We start from the raw sequence: 18,031 nt of genomic DNA, 5'->3' as shown, positions 1-18,031 counted from the left end.
TCTCATATATTCTTTTGTGTTTGGGTGAAATTTTCTGTAAATATCTGTTAAGTCCATTTGAGTTATATCATCAGTTAGCTATAGCAGTTCTCTGTTTACGTTTTGTCTCTATCTATTTGTAAATGTTGTATACTTAAGTCTCTCCCTATCAGTGTTTGATGGTCACTGTGTTATTTAAGTTTTAGTAATGTTTTCTTTACAAATTTAGTTGCCCTTTTATTTGGGGCATAGGTAATCAGAATTAAGGATTCATCTTGATGGGTTTTTTCTTTGGTGAATATGAAATATCCTTCTACATCTATTTTCAATAACTTTAGTTTGAAGTCCATTTTGTTAGATATTAGGATAGCTACACTGGTGTATTTCTTAGGTCCATTTGATTGTAAAATCTTTCCCCAACCATTTATTTTGAGGTGATGTCTGTCTTTGAAGTTGAGATATATTTCTTACATGTAGTGGAAAGATGGATCATGTTTTCATATGCATTTCCTTAGCCTGTGTTTTTTAATTGGAAAATTGAGTTCATTGATATTACAAGATATTAATGACCAGTGATTGTTAATTCCTCTTATTTTTTCATTGGGTCATAATAGTGGTTGTGTGTGTGTGTTTTCATTCTTTGGGATTTGCTGGTGTGACATCTATTACCTGTGTTTTCTTGGGTGCACCTAACTTCCTTAGGTTGTAGTTTTCCTTTTAGTACTCTCTGTGGGGCTGCATTTGTGGATAGGTAATGTTTAAGTTGAATTTTGTCAAGAAATATCCTGTTTTTTTCTGTCTAAGGTGATTGAAGTTTTTTCTGGGTATAGTAGTCTGTGGTTTCTTAGCATCTACAAAACATCTGTCCAGGACCTTCTGCCTTTTAGAGTCTCCAATGAGAAGTCAGGCATAATTCTGATTGGTGTGCATTTATGTTACTTTACATTTTTCCTCTGTAGTTCTTGATATTTCTTCTTCATTCTATATGTTTAATGTTTTGATTATTATGTGGTGAGGGAGGGAGGGTGCAGTCTGTTTGGTTTTCTGTAAGCTTCTTGTACCTTGATAGGCATTTCCTTATTTAGGTTGGGAAAAGTTTCTTCTGTGATTTTGTTGAGTATATTTTTCTGAGCCTTTGAGCTGGGATTCTTCTCCTTCTATCCCTATTATTTTTAGGTTTGGTCTTTTCATGGTGTCCCAGATTTCCAGTATGTTTTTTGTTAGGAATGTTTTGAATTTACTATTTTCTTTGACCAGTGAATCTATTTCCTCTATTGTATCTTCAATCCCAGAAATTCTCTCTTCCATCTCTTGTATTCTGTTTATGATGTTTGTATCTCTAGTTCCTGTTCACTTACCCAGATTTTCCATTTCCGGAATTCCCTTGATTTTTGTTTTCCTTATTGCTTTCATTTCAATTTTAAGTCTTAAACCATTTCCTTCACTTGTTTTATTGGTTTTTTTTTATTGGCTTTCTTTGTGTTCTTTAAGGGATTTATTCTTTTCTTCTAATTTTTTGTTTCTCTTTTCCACAATTTATTTACAGAAATTTTTCATTTCCACTTTACGGGCCTCTATCATCTTCATAAAATTATTTTTAAGGTCGCTTCCATGTGCTTTAACTGCATTGGAATGTTCAGGTCTTGCTCTTGTGGGATCAGTGGGCTCTTTGTTTTGTTGGATGTATTTTTACACCAGCATTTGCACATCTGGGTTTCAGATGATTTTAGGTCTAGGTGTTGTCTTTGTTGGATGGGTATTTTGTTCCTCTATTGTCTGTTTCTTTTAGTGTCTTCTGGCCTGAATGGCCAAGGGTTCTGTTGATTGGAGGATTTCAGGTCCAGTAGGATTGTTTCAGCTGAAGTTTATGCATATTTGGGTTCCTAGGTCCAGCATATCCTCCTGTTATTCTGACTGGTGTGGACTGTACCTGTGCCTATGGAGTCTGTTTTTCCAACTGGTGTATATTGTGCCTGTGCCTATGGAGTCTGCTGTAGTTGTGGGGAAGGCTGGCATTGGAGAGAATGATGAGGCAGTAGGGTGTGCAAGAGAGAGTTGTTCTTGTGGGAATCAAATCCAGTGGGTGGCAGCAGTGGTAGTGCATCTTGCAGGCAGGTTTCTCACCTCCTGACTGGATGCTGGGGACTGCACCAGAGCAGTGGAGTTCCACCAGCCTGATCCCTCTATTTTATCCTCAAATCCCAATAGTTTCTTCTACTTAATCCATTTTTACTTATAAGGCTTTTCCCTGTTTAAGGATGGATTGTTGAGTATTTTAAATATCATCTTCATTTTAGCTTGAATTTTCTTCAATAATTCTCTTTATTGAATTTAGATTTCAAGTCATTTATTTTCTTCATCATTTCGTTCAGTATTAGATTTTTATCTTCAACATCATTCATTCATTTATTATTAACCTTTTGAAGTTCATAAGGTATTTATGTTCTTTAAACTTCTTGAATTCTTTGCTCAAATTCATGACTGTTCTTTAAAATCCTATGTCATTGGAGTTTATTTAGGTAACTCTTAGAGAACAATTATATAGGATTAGTATGTTTTGTTGGAGAAATGCTGTCTTGACCTTGAATCACTGTTTTTAGTTTTGCTATATAACCTGGGAATGTGGCCTTCTTCTTCTTCCTTTGTTTGTGGGTCCTAACAGAGAATATGCCCTGCCTTAGATAGGAAGGGCCCATGTGATTGAAGATAGGTAAGGTAAACCTGGTATGTGAGCTACCTCATTGGACCTATGCCAGGCAAAGCCAGTTCAGGATCCTAAAGTTAGGTCTATGGGTGAGATGGTAATAGGGGCATACTGAAGAGTGGATAGGTGACTTGGTGACTTATCCGGCAAAGATGGTTCATTAACGAGACCGATTCATGATTCTAGGGTTAGGTCTTTGGGTGTCAATGAGTACGTGGGAGAGCTTAATTGGAGTTTTAATGAAATAGAATGGAAGCCTGGTGGTGGTGGCTCATGCCTTTAATTAATCACAACACTCGAGAGGCAGAAGCAGGCAGGTCTCTGTGAATTTGCACCAACATGGTCCACAAGAGCTAGTTCCAAGACAGGCTCCAAAGCTGTAGAGAAACCCTATCTCATCCCACCCACCCACCCACCCAAAAAAATAAAAAAAAATAAAACAAGCATGCTTTGGAAGTTTATGAGCTTGGGCATCTGTCAACCTAGATTGTAGTCCAGATTCCAAACTATAGCATGAATTAAAAACAATACTTTTGGCCGAGTCAATTCACTTCTCTGGGTAGCCTCCTATAATGAGGAGGCTGGAATAAATAAACTCAAAGGGTATTTGCAGCATCTATTTGCTTTGATGTATACAGGTATTGTTTTAAATGTAACTAGGCAGAAAGCTTTTCCTTGCCACAGTAGAGCAAAGAAACTTAGCAAAGGTACAAAGAAATACTGATGAGCAACTCTAAGGATAGAACAGTGAGATGGAAGATCTTTCACGAAAAAAGGAACTCATAAGAATATCATTAAGAGAAAGCTAAATTGTGGTTGAATACCAGATTCAGAAATTGGGGCTTAGCCTAATAAATAACAAAGGATAAATTGAAATGCAGAGAGCATATAAAGATATAAAAATAGTTGAGAGGTTGTTGTAATTTCAAAACCATTTTTTTTTCATTTAAAGAGATAACGTAGTAGTAACGAACTAGTTTACATCATCATGTTGTTTACATTATAGAATACACTAAAGTTTTGTCATGTGAAAATTTTAGTTCAATTTTAAGGAGCTTTACTTATATGTGTAATGACTGCTTAGGACTTTGCATTCATCATGTATATCCTTTTAAAAGTTTTAGGAAACTTTAAGATGTGAAGAATATTTTATTCATGAAACCATTCCGTAAATATGAACAATGTAGAATAATAATTCTTACTTTAAAAAAAACTACAATTTTTTAAAAAAAATACTAGTATAAAGTTAACTTTTTATGTCATTTAAATTCAAATATGGAAAAAATATTCAGTTCTTAAAGGAAATATATTGCACCAAATGTGCAAATGCTGGTGTAAAAATACATCCAACAAAACAAAGGGCAATATGGCACAACCAGAACCCATTGATCCCACAAGAGCAAGACCTGAACATTCCAGTGCAGCTAAAGCACATGGAAGCAACCTTAAAAACAACTTTATGAAGATGATAGAGGCTGTTAAAGAGGAAATGAAAAATTTCTGTAAAGAAATTGTGGAAAAGAGAAACAAAAAAATTAGAAAAAAAGAATAAATCCCTTAAAGAACACAAAGAAAGCCAAGAAAAAAACCAATTAAACAAGTGAAGGAAATGGTTTAAGACATAAAACTGAAATGAAAGCAATAAGACATTTTTCATTATGAGAACGTGTTTGTTAATCTGAGGATCAAGGAATCTCATTGCTATTATCAAAATGTGCTTGTACCAAAATTCATTTTCTAGTTAGTATCAAAAGTCTCTTTAGAAAATAGGTAAATAAATAATTTCTGATTTGAGCAACTGAGCTTTCAAGTGTCTCCATTTTGATATTTATAAAATAAAGGTTCTGTAAATTCTTGTCCAATTCTAATTGTTCATGGTTTAGAAATTCTATAACTCACCAAAACAAGAATCAATCATAGGATTCTAATGTATGCAAAAGTAAAATGATGTATTTCTTGTTCAAATGCAAATTATGCAGTATTTTATTATGTTACATGATTGCTTAATAACTTATCAGGCAAATATTTCAAGGGGATAAACTGTTCTTTCAAAAAACTCTCATGGGGAAATTAAGATGAGTTTTTTTTTCTTTTTTTTTTATTGCGAAAAGAAGAAAAAAAACATAAACAAAAAACAAGTTTCCACCTCCTCCCAGCCTCCATTTCCCTTCCCCTCCTCCCACCCTTCTCCCCCTCCTCCCACCCTTCTCCCCCTCCTCCCACCCTTCTCCCCCTCCCCCCACTCCTCTCCCCCTCCCTCTCCAGTCCACAGAGCAGTCCGGGTTCCCTGCCCTGTGTTAAGTCCTAGGTCCTCCCCCCTCCGTCCATATCTAGGAAGGTGAACATCCAAACTGGCTAGGCTCCCACAAAGCCAGCACATTAAGTAGGATCAAAACCCCCTGCCATTGTCCTTGGTGTCTCATCAGCCCTCATTGTTCGCCATGTTCAGAGAGTCTGGTTTTATCCCATGCTTTTTCGGTCACAGTCCAGCTGGCCTTGGTGAGCTCCCTGGAGATCAGCTCGACTGTCTCCGTGGGTGGATGCACGCCTTGTGGTCCCGAATTCTTTGCCCATGTTCTCCCTCCTTCTGCTCCTCATTGGGACCTTGGGAGCTCAGTCCAGTGCTCCTGTGTGGGTCTCTGTCTCTATCTCTATCCATCACCAGATGAAGATTCTATGATGATATGCAAGATATTCGTCAGTATTGCTCTAGGATAGGGTCATTTCAGGTTCGCAATAAAGGAAAGGTGGATAGGGGAGCACAGAACCACAATTCTTAGTTAAGGGAGCCACTTTAGGGTGGGCAAGAGACTTGACCCTAGAGGGGCTCCCTAGTGCCCAAGATGAGGTTCCCAGTTAGTTCCTTGGGCAGCTGAGGATTGAGTTTTTTTTTTTTTTATTAAAGATTTCTGTCTCCTCCCTGTCACCGCCTCCCATTTCCCTCCCCTGCCCCCAATCAACTCCCCCTCTCTCATCAGCCCAAAGAGCAGTCAGGGTTCTCTGCCCTGTGGGGAGTCCAAGGACCTCCAACCTCCTTCCAGGTATAGAAAGGCAAACATCCACACAGCCTAGGCTCCCACACAGCTAGTACGTGCAGTAGGATCAAAACCCAGTGCCATTATTCTTGACTTCTCAGCAGTCCTCATTATCCACTATGTTCAGCGAGTCCGGATTTATCCCATGATTTTTCAGACACAGTCCAGCTGGCCTTGGTGAGTTCCCGGTAGAACATCCCCATTGTCTCAATGTGTGGGTGCACACCAAGCAGTCCTGAGTTCCTTGCTTGTGCTCTCTCTCCTTCTGTTATTGATTTGGATGTTGGGGTTTCAGTCTGGTGCTCCAATGTGGGACTCTGTCTTTGTCTCCTTTCATTGCCTGATGAAGGCTAATATCCAGGAGGGTGAATATATGTTTTTCTTTGGATTCACGATCTTGTATAGCTTCTCTACGATCACGAATTATAGGCTCAATGTCCTTTATTTATGGCTAAAAACCAAATATGAGTGAGAACATCCCATGTTCCTCTTTTTGGGTCTGGCTTACCTCACTCAGGATAGCGTTTACTACTTCCATGTAATTGCATGCAAAATTCAATATGCCATTGTTTTTTACTGCTGAGTAGTACTCTAATATGTATATATTCCATACTTTTTTCATCCATTCTTCCATTGAAGGGCATCTACGTTGTTTCCAGGTTCTGGCTATTACAAACAATGTTGCTATGAACATAGTTGAGCATATACTTTTGTTGTATGATAGGGCATCTCTTGGGTATATTCCCAAGAGTGGTTTGCTGGGTCCAGGGGTAGATTGATCCAGAATTTCCTGAGAAAACGCCACACTGCTTTTCAAAATGGTTGCACAAGTTTGCATTCCCACCAGCAATGGATGAGTGTACCCCTCACTCCACAACCTCTCCAGCAAAGGCTATCATTGGTGTTTTTGATTTTAGCCATTCTGACAGGTGTAAGATGGTATCTTAAAGTTGTCTTTATTGGCATTTCCCTGATTGCTAAGGAAGTTGAGCTGACCTTAAGTGTCTTTTGGCCATTTGAACTTCTTCTGTTGAGAATTCTCTGTTCAGCTCAGTGCCCCATTTTATAATTGGGGTGATTAGCCTTTTAAGGTATAGTTTCTTGAATTCTTTATTTATTTTGGAGATCAGACCTTTGTCAGTTGCTGGGTTGGTGAAGATCTTCTCCCAGTCAGTGGGTTGCCTTTTTGTCTTAGTGACAGTGTCCTTTGCTTTACAGAAGTTTCTCAGTCTCAGGAGGTCCCATTTATTCAAAGATGCCCTTAATGTCTGTGCTGCTGGGGTTATACGTAGGAAGTGGTCTCCTGTGCCCATGTGTTGTAGAGTACTTCCCAATTTCTCTTATATCAGGTTCAGTGTGTTCTGACTGATAGTGTGGTCTTTAATCCATTTGGACTTGAGTTTTGTGCATGGATCTGTTTTCATTCTTCTACAAATTGAAATCCAGTTTTGCCAGCACAATTTATTGAAGATGCTTTCTTTTTTTCCATTGCATACTTTTAGCTCCTTTATCGAAAATCAGGTGTTCATAGGTTTGTGGGTTAAAATCCAGGTCTTCTATTGGATTCCATTGGTCGACTTATCGATTTTTATTCCAATACCAAGCTGTTTTCAATACTGTAGCTCTGAAATAGAGGTTGAAGTCAGGGATAGTAATGCCTTCAGACGTTCCCTTATTGTATAAGATTGTTTTGGCTATCCTGGGGTTTTTGTTTTTCCATATAAAGTTGATTATTGTCTTCTCCAGATCTGTGAAGAATTTTGGCGGGATTTTTGATGGGGATTGCATTGAATCTATAGATTGCTTTGGTAGAATTGCCATTTTTACTGTGTTGATCCTCCCAATCCAAGAGCAAGGGAGATCCTTCCATTTTCTGGTGTCCTCTTCAATTTCTTTCTTCAAAGACTTAAAGTTCTTGTCAAATAGAACTTTCACTTCCTTGGTCAGAGTTACCCCAAGATATTTTATATTTTTTGTGTCTATCATAAAAGTTGATGCTTCTCTGATTTCCCTCTCTGCTTCCTTATCCTTAGTGTATAGGAAGGCAACTGATTTTTTTGGAGTTGATCTTGTATCCTGCCACATTACCAAAGGTGTTTATCAGCTGTAGGAGTTCTTTGCTAGAGTTTTTGGGGTCGCTTATGTATACTATCATATCATCTGCAAATAACAAAAGGTTTACTTCTTCCTTTCTAATTGGAATCCCCTTGATCCCCTTATGTTGTCTTATTGCGATTGCTAGAACTTCAAGCACTATATTGAAGAGGTATGGAGAGAGTTGACATCCTTGTCGTGTTCCTGATTTTAGTGGGATGGCTTTGAGTTTTTCTCCATTTAATTTAATGTTAGCTGTCGTCTTGCTATAAATAGCTTTTATTATATTTAGGTATGACCCTTGTATCCCTAATCTCTTCAAGACCTTTATCATAAAAGGGTGTTGAATTTTGTCGAATGCTTTTTCAGCATCTAATTAAATGATCATATGGCTTTTTTATTTCAGTTTATTTATATGATGGATTACATTTATAGACTTGCGTATGTTGAACCAGCCCGGCATCTCTGAGAAGAAGCCTACTTGATCATAATGGATAATTTTTCTAATATGTTCTTGGATTCGGTTTGCCAGTATTTTATTGAGAATTTTTGCGTCGATGTTCATGAGTGAGATTGGCCTGTAATTCTCTTTCTTGGTTAAGTCTTTGAGGAGTTTTGGTGTTAGGGTGACTGTAGCTTCATAAAAGGAATTTGACAATGACTCTCTGTTTCTATATTGTGAAATACATTAAGGAGTATTGGTATTAGCTCTTCTTGGAAGTTCTGCTAGAATTCTGCATTGAAACCATCTGGTCCTGGGCTTTTTTTGGAAGGGAGTTTTTTGATGACAGCTTCTAACTCTTTGTGACTAACAGGTCTATTTAGATTGTTCACCTGGTCTTGGTTTAACTTTGGTATATGGAACTTATCTAAAAAAAATGTCTATTTCTTTTGAATTTTCCAGTTTTGTGGTATACAGGCTTTTGTTGTAAGATCTAATGATTCTCTGAATTTCCTCTGTGTTTGTGGTTATGTCCCTTTTTTCATTTCTGATCTTATTTATTTGTGTGTTCTCTCTCTGTCGTTTAACTAGTTTGGATAGGGGTTTGTCGATCTTGTTGATTTTCTCCAAGAACCAACTTTTTGTTTCATTGATATTTTGGATTGTTTTCTGTGTTTCTATTTTGTTGATTTCCGCCCTCAGTTTGATTATTTCCAGTCTTCTTCTCCTCCTTGGTGTGTCTCCTTCTTTTTTTCTAGAGCTTTCAGGTGTGCTGTTAAGTCCCCAATGTATGCATTCTCCATTTTCATTAAGTGGGCACTTAGTGCTATGAACTTTCCTCTTAGCACTGCTTTCATCGTGTCCCATAGGTGTGAGTATGTTTTCTCTTTATTTTCATTAATTTCAAGGAAGACTCTAATTTCTTTCTTAATTTCCTCCTTGACCCAGGTGTGGTTGAGTAGTTGACTGTTCAGTTTTCATGACTTTGTCGGCTTTCTGGGGGTAGCATTGTTGTTGCCTTCTGACTTTAATCCGTAGTGATCTGATAAGACACAAGTGGACTCTGATATTTTTTTGTATCTGTGGAGGTTTACTTTGTTTCTGAGTATGTGTTCAATTTTCGAGAAGGTTCCATGAGCTGCAGAGAAGAAGGTATATTCTTTCCTATTTGGGTGGAGTGTTCTATAGATGTCTGTTTAGTCCATTTGATTCATTACCTCCATTAATTCTCTAATTTCTCTGTTAGGTTTCTGTCTGATTGATCTGTCCATTGGTGAGAGAGGTGTGTTGCAGTTTCCTACTACTAGTGTGTGTGGTTTGATGTCTGCCTTGAGTTCTAGTAATATTTCTTTTACATAAGTGAGTGCTTTTATATTCCGGGCATAGATATTCAGGATTGAGACTTCATCCTGTTGAATTGTTCCTGTTATGAGAATAAAATGTCCATCTCGATCTCTTCTGATTGATTTTTGTTTGAAGTGAGTTTTGTTAGAGGTTAGTATGGCCACACCTTCTTGTTTCTTAGGCCCATTTGCTTGAAAAACCTTTTCCCAACCCTTTACTCTGAGTTGTTGCCTGTCTTTGTGATTGAGATGTGTTTCTTGTAAACAGCAGAAGGTTGGATCCTGTTTTCGTATCCAATCTCTTAGCCTGTGCCTTTTTATAGGTGAGTTGAGTCCATTAATAATTATTGATATTAATGACCAGTGGTTGTTTACTCCGGTTATTCTTATTGTTTTGGGTAGTAGAGTTTGTGTATCTCCTATCTTTAAGTTGTGGTGCTGAAGGGTCGCTAGATGCCTGAGTTATTGTAGGCAGTGTTGGCAGTGTTGGATTCCTTGGGTTGTGATTTTCCTTCTATTACTTTCTGTAAAGTTGGGTTTGTGGCTACGTATTTTTTGAATTTGTTCTTATCCTGGAATGTTTTGTTTTCTCCATTGATAGTGAACAATAGCTTGGCTGGGTATAGTAGTTTGGGTTTGCATCCATGGTCTCTTAGTTTCTGCAGTACCTCTATCAGGGACCTTCTGGCTTTCATGGTTTCCATAGAGAAGTCAGGTGTAAGTCTGATTGGTTTACCTTTATAATTTACTTGACCTTTTTCCTTTGCAGCTCTTAATATCCTTTCTTTAATCTGTATGTTTTGTGTTTTGATTATTATATGGCAAGGGGATGTTTTTTTTTGACCCAGTCTATTTGGTGTTCTGTATGCTTCTTGAATATTCAAAGGAATATCTTTATGTTGGGAAAGTTTTCTTCCATAATTTCATTAAAAATATTTTCTGGGCCTTTGAGCTGTGACTCTTCTCCTTCTTCTATCCCTATTATTCTTAGGTTTGGTCTTTTTATTTTATCCCATATTTCCTGAATGTTTTGTGATGAGAATTTGTTGGCTTTGCTGTTTTCTTTGATCAGTGTGTTTATTTTCTCTATGGTGTCCTCAGAATCTGAGATTCTTTCTTCAATCTCTTGTATTCTATTGATTATGCTTGCTTCTGTAGTTTCTGCTCATTGACGTAGATTTTCCATATCCAGCTGGTCCTCAGTTTGTGTTTTCTTCCTTGCTTCCATTTCAGTTTTCAATTCTTGAACTGTTTCCATTACCTGTTTGATCATTTTTTCTTGGTTTCTTAGGGTATCATTTACGTATTTACTTATTTGTTCAAACATTTTGTTATACTTCTCATCCATTTCTATAAAGGGCTCTTTTTACATGTTGCTTTCATAAAGTCAATTTTTTTCCACTTCTTCTGTGCTAGGTTGTTCAAGCCCTTCTGTTGTAGGATCATTGGGTTCTGGTGTTTTCATGTTTCATTGTTGGGTGAATTCTTGTCTTGGTGCCTGCCCATCACCTTCTTCCAATGCTATCTAGTCGGTCTTCTAAATCAGGATCAGATTTCTCTGCTGGCCAGGGGCCCCATTTACAAAATGCCCTCCCTCTGTTCCCTGGCTCCTGCCGCAGGCTAAGATCCCTCTCACCACCCAGGAGGGTCTACAGGAACAGGAACAGGCTCCCCGTTTGCCAGGGACCTCGCCAACAAAAGGCCTACCACTCTGCAGGCCACCCACCAAAACAAAGACACTCCTGCTGCCCAGTGCCAAAACAGGCAGAACTGGTGATCCCGCGGCCCTGCAGAAGGGAGGGAGAAGGAAGGAAGCCTCTGTGGGCAAGCTGGGATGGGCCAGGGAGAGAGAGGTTGCAGCAGAGGAGGAGCAGCCCCAGCAGAGGGGAGCAGCCCCTGTAGGCTGACGGGGGGTTATGGGGGTCGGGGAATGCCCCTGCTACATTTCCTGCATCCTGCCGCGGGTCAAGAACACTCTCACCACTCAGGAGGGTCTTCAGGGACAGGACTCGTTTTCCAGGGACCTCGCCAACAAAAGGCCTATCACTCTGCAGGCCAGCCACCAAAACACCTTCTTGAATTAGTTGTAGTGGGACGATCTGCTCTCAGTGTGGGCTTCACTGTTTCAAGCTTGGACCATCAAAAAATATATGTTCGCGTCTGTGCCGCATCCACCGTCTCATGGGGAAATTAAGAACTAAACTCTTGAAGAAACTGTGAAATTAGTGATAGTTGAAAGAAAATCCTTTAATGCAGACTATAATATTCACAAAATGGAATTTCTTCTAGAAGAAGAAATCAAACTAAGCATGAATTAGTGCCATACTCAGTACTGACTTTAAGGTGAAGCCCTCCCCCCTCTCTGTGTGTATTCATATGTGTATAGTGGGTACATGTGTTTGCAGGTATGTCTGAGTGTGTCTGAACATGCATGTTGGCTCCAGAAGTTGGTATTTGTTGTCTTCTTCAATCATTCTCCACCTTAATTTAAAGACATGGTTGTACTGGTATTTCATTTGTATTTTAATAAATAATGCTTGCCTGAAGATCTTAGAGTAAGAAAATCCCACAGGTCAGCCTTACAAAACATGCAGTGGTGACGCGCACCACTAATCCATTAATGCCAGTATCCACACTAGTTTACCATAGAAACCAAGCAGTAATGGTGAACGCCTTTAATCCTAGCCCTAGAGAGGAATATAAAATGGGAGGAAATAGCTTTCACACACAATCTCATTCTGAGATTCCTGGAAGTATGATGGACATTTCAGACTGAGGTAGAAGTAAGAGTCAGTGGCTGGTTGTTTTACTCTCTGATCTTCAGGCAAGCTTTATTTATTAAAATACAAATGAAATGTTACTACACATGATCTCTTTTTTATTTTTTTTATTTTTTTTAAACTTATTTATTTATTAAAGATTTCTGTCTCTTCCCTGCCACCGCCTCCCATTTCCCTCCCTCTCCCACAATCAAGTCCCCCTCCCTCGTCAGCCCAAAGAGCAATCAGGGTTCCCTGCCCTGTGGGAAGTCCAAGGACCACCCACCTCCATCCAAGTCTAGTAAGGTGAGCATCCAAACTGCCTAGGCTCCCACAAAGCCAGTACGTGCAGTAGGATCAAAAACCCATTGCCATTGTTCTTAAGTTCTCAGTCGTCCTCATTGTCCGCTATGTTCAGCGAGTCCGGTTTTATCCCAGGCCTTTTCAGACCCAGGCCAGCTGGCCTTGGTGAATTCCCGATGGTCCAAATCAGGAGCAGAAGGAGAGAGAGCACGAGCAAGGAACTCAGGACCGCGAGGGGTGCACCCACACACTGAGACAATGGGGATGTTCTATCGGAAACATGATCTCTTAAATACAAAGTTTTAGCAGAGGTAAACAATATTTTATTTGTATTCATTTCTGACCATTTCATAGAACAAATACTACATACTTTTGAAGACAAATAGGCAAGATATATACTCTTTGTAAAGAATTTACTGGTTCAAATATTTAGAGGTTACATCCTCTTAGAGTTCTAGAAAATCATTTATTTACCTTTGAACTTTCTCAAACCAATGTTGCCTTACCTTTTCATTTAGATTTAATTCAAGACAAACTGTGACACATACACACATACATATACACAAATACTGATTCTAGAAGTTATTTTGTGTGATCAATTGTTAATGTCTTATCTTCATTTCGAATTGCCTTTTCTTTCATTGAAATTTTCAGTACATTCCTTTGCTTCTTAACAAAAGAGTTGTCAGGGAAATAAATAATTACATAAATAATATACTGGAGCTCTCAGGGAAAAAAATGAGTGTTGGCTCCAAAAAATTGTCCAATACTGTCATATGTATTCTTTAATGACTGATACAATATTGCCATGATCTTCCAAGAGGGTAATTTTTATGACAGCTGGATACAGAGGAATCCCTCACATCATATATTTTTATTACTAAAGTGGGCTTTCTGTGTAGAGATCATCATAAATTCTTAGAAAATATTTGAATCCTAACAACAATTTCGCCTCCACATGTTTCCTGTCCCTTAGAGAAAAGATCAAGTGAAAATATTGCATCCATTCTTACATGAGTATAACAACACTAATAGATGGTCATTATTTGGGGGAATATGTAATAAGTGACATTTTAGATATAGGTATTACCAGTATAGAAAGTATGCTAAGCTGCCATGTGTACCAGAATTTTTCTTGTAGGCTACCAATGAGCTCTGAAATCATGATGCAGAGTCTTATTCATTTTGAATGTTAGGCCTAGCATAGACTCATTTTTAGCTAGCTCTTTGAACTTAAATTAATCTGTGTCTCTTTATCTACCTTTTGCCTCCAGGATTTTTATTTTAATTTCTTTCTTATGTTTATCTTACTTTCCCTACTCTCACTGGTTAGAGACTGCATAACTGGCCCTAGGCAACTCCCTCATTCTCTCCTCTTTCTCTCATTCTTCTTCCTTCTATCATGCTAGATTTCTTTAGATGCAACACATCTTTACATAATGAAACAACTATTCTCAAAAGAAATGCAACATAAACAAATGTAACATACTTTTACACAGTTAAAGTAACATTCTGAAACATAAACAAATATAACCCATTTTTCCTAGATAAAATAATATTCCACAACAGTCATCCAATCGAAAAAAAATCTAAGCACAAAAATAAAAACCTAGAGAGAGATATTGGGGTTCAACCCAAAAACCAGAAAAGCCATGCCACTAGAGAATTATTTTCTCGATCAAAACTGGTGTCCACAAAGCTAAGCAGCTAAACCTCTCTTCTCTCATTTTATATTCCCTCTAGTGCTGGGATTAAAGGCATATGACTGCCTAATACTGGAATTAAAGTTGTAGGTCACACCACCTAGACTGGTTTCTGCATTGCTCTTGAGTAGCCTTGAACTCAAGAGAGCCATCTGCCTCAAATCCCAAATCCTGAGATTAAAGGTGTGTGTCACCAGTACCTGACCTCTGGTGACTTTAGCTTTGCCTCTGTTCTTAATACTAGATTTATTTATTAAAATAGAAATCATATACCACTATATTTCCTCCTTTTGTCTAAAATAAAAATAAGGCTATAAATAATCTAAGAAAAAATATATGCAATAAATACAATTGACTATATACTATATATACAGGCAATAAATGTATCAACAATGTCTTGATCATTTGCATTTGAGAAATTCAGAGAAAATACCCATATCCTTTCTATCTTGGTGAGTCCAAACTTTTGTGCCTAATTTACTTTCTACCACAACTTACATTACCATGTAAAACTATCTTTTGATATCTTTCAATTTTATATATTTTACATTTTTTTAGTGAATTTCTTTTCTGAGTCTCGTAAATAAGGGAGACTATAATTATTTAGTCTTCACCTAACTACCTCAAAGACCTGAGAAGGAAATATTAACTGAGTAAGCAGGAAGTAGAAATGAGCGACTTTTAAAAAATGTGAAGAATGACAGAAATAGCTGACTGCCTGGATTGTCACCCAAAGCTCCTCTTCAACTTTGGGACATCTATATTCAACCTATAAGCCTTGCATATACAACAGACTTTTCTGTGAAGCAGGATATTCTGAAGGGCTGTCTCTCCTTGTCTTTACAATGTTTGGCACTTATTTTCTTTTGTGCCCTGCTTGTCCAATAAAGACAGCATACTGTCAGCAGTTGAGGCAGGAGCATTTTTTTTTGCCCAGTGGCTTGCTTTTGTCACAGAGAAAGTAAACTCTATGTGGAGTATCTCTAAAGCCCATTTTCTTCTCTGAATTAGAATGATGTTGCCAGGAACAGACATGTCTCATTGTCATAAAAAGGAAGAACCTACGTAATTAAAACATCTTAAATGCCATATTCTTTAGATCTCTGAAATGTTTGAAGATTACCTGTCTATCTGAAACATATGTTTGCTTGACTTTAAAAACATGCATATATAATATTATTACAGGTTTGATTTTAATAGGCGATTTACTAACCTGCATTTACTTCTTATTCTAAACAGTTGATAATAATAATATTCAAGGACTACAAATTTACATTACATTTTAAAATGAGTTATATAGGTAGAGCACCATGAACAAGAGTAGAAATATATATACAGTATGTTCTAACAAAATTAATCTAAATATACAAAATTTGTATAGAATATACAAAAGTCCAATCCAATGTAAAACATTTAAAACTAGTTGCTTTTTATAGTAGATTCAATAATATACCTTTTTATCGTAACATTATCTATATCCTCCTTTTTTTTTCTTTTCAGAGTAGATTCAATAATTACCCTCTTATCCTATCATATCTGTATTTCCTTTTTTCTTTTCAAAATAGAACCTTACATCTAATTTTGCTTATTTAGCTTTATCCCTGACCATTACCAATAATAACTTGTAACCAACCCCTCTACCATAATTCATTGAAAAACCAGAAACCACCCACACCATCTCTTAGAAATGTGGGTGTTGTATCCTTAAAATACTTCCTGCTGCCTGGGGGCAATGGTATACTGCACTTTCATTTCCTGGCCACCTAGACCAAAATTGTATTAATTACAACACTGTTTGGCCAATGGCTTATGCTTCTTTCTGGGTAACACTTATAACTTAAATTAACCAATTTCTATTCATCGGTGTATTTCCACTAGGCTGTGGCTTACCAGTGCTGGCATGTTACTCCTTTGGTAGCTATATGGCTTCTCTCTGACTCCACTTTCCTTCCTCTTCTATCTCTGCTTGGATTTCCTTTCTTGCTATATTCTTCCCTGCCATAGGCCAAAGCAGATTATTTATTAAGCAATGGTAATAGAACATATTCATAGCATACAGAGGGGAATCCCACATTATCTCCCTTTTTCTGTCTAAATAAAAAGGAAGGTTTTAACTATTACATAGTAAAATTACACATAACAAAACAGGTATAAAGCAAAAATTACAGTTATAATATTTCTTTGTGATTCTAAAATTTCATATATAATTTATCTTTTACCGTAAATAATGAAAACTATAACGATCTGTTTTCAACTTAGTCAAAAACCCCAGAAGGATATAATATTACCTAAGTAAACAGGATGTAAACAACTTCTAGAATTGAGAGAGACATTTTGCTGCCTGGACAGTCACCCAAAGTTCCTCTGTAACATTGGGGCATCCATTTTCAGTACAGGCTAATAGTATCTGGCAGACATTTCCATGAATCAGTAAACTTGAAAGACTGTTTTGCCTATATTTGCAGTTTTTCAGTCACTTTCTTCTGTATCCTGCAGAATGTCTGGCAGTTTCTTCTGTGAAGCACGTACCCTGAAGGACCATCCTGTTTTTTGGAAATTTCAACAGTCACTTTTCTGTGGGTCCTGAATGTCTAGTTCATACAGTATATCATCAAGAAGTCCAAACAAGTGCAGTTTCTTGTCCAAATGGCTGGCCTTTTCACATTGAGAAGAATTTTCATAATGAGTTTCTTCAATGGCCATCAGCCTCTCTGAAGTAATTGGTGCTGCCAGAAGCATACATGTCTCACTGTCAAGAAATGTCTAAGTTTTTAGAACATTTTAAATGCTGTATTCCATAGGTCATTGTTGTGTTGAAGATAATCTAACTGAAATAGAACTTGGGGGAATAGGATGGTTGAGATGGAGGAAGGGTTGATATAGGAGCATGGAAGATGATATCTTAACTAAGGGAGCCATTTTAGGGTTGGCAAGAGTCTTGGCTCTAGAGGGGTTCCCAAGTGTCCAAGGGGATGTTCCCAGCTAGGTCCATGGGCAGCAGAGGAGAGGGTACCTAAACTGGCCTTCTCCCATATCCACACTGATGAATATCTTGCATATCACCATAGAGCCTTCATCTGGAAAGGGATAGCGATAGAGGCAGAGACCCACATTGGAGCGCTGGACTGAGCTACCAAAGCCCAGATGAAGAGCAGAAGGAGGGAGAACATGAGCAAGGAAGGCAGGACAGTGAGGGGTGCATCCACCCACGGAGACTGTGGGACTGATCTAATGGGAGCTTACCAGGGCCAGCTGGACTGGGGTTGAACGAGCATGTGGTCAAAGCAGACTCTGAATGTGGCTCACAATGAGGGCAGACTGAGAAGCCAATGATAATGACACTGGATTTTGATTCTACTGCATATACTGGCTTTTTAGGAGCCCAGTCTGTTTGGATGCACACCTTCCTAGACCTGGATGGAGGGGGTGCCTTGGACTTCCCACAAGGCAGGGCACCCTGACTTCTCTTATGTCTGAAGAGCAGGGAGGAGGGGGAGGGGAGAGTGGGAAGGAAATGGGAGGATGGGAGGGGTGGAAATTTTAAATAAATAAGAAAAAAGAAAAAAAACCTAGCTAACATGACTTAAAGTTTGATTGTTATAGATGATTATATAGTGATCTGTATTCTTTGATTATATCTTATATTTTAAAAGACCTGCATAAACATAA

At 38.0% G+C, this 18,031-nt stretch overlaps 1 protein-coding gene across 1 annotated transcript in view; it reads left to right on the top strand.

The window, feature by feature from the left end:
• Positions 1–18,031, top strand: part of LOC121443438 — a 110,570-nt gene that overhangs the window by 73,159 nt on the left and 19,380 nt on the right. The gene's annotated exons all lie outside the window — the stretch shown is intronic.

This window comes from Microtus oregoni, unplaced genomic scaffold (genome assembly GCF_018167655.1).
Source record: "Microtus oregoni isolate MIOR12 unplaced genomic scaffold, Mior012 000107F_000, whole genome shotgun sequence".
NCBI classification, from domain to species: Eukaryota; Metazoa; Chordata; class Mammalia; order Rodentia; family Cricetidae; genus Microtus; species Microtus oregoni.
This window is presented reverse-complemented; position numbering and strand designations above follow the sequence as displayed.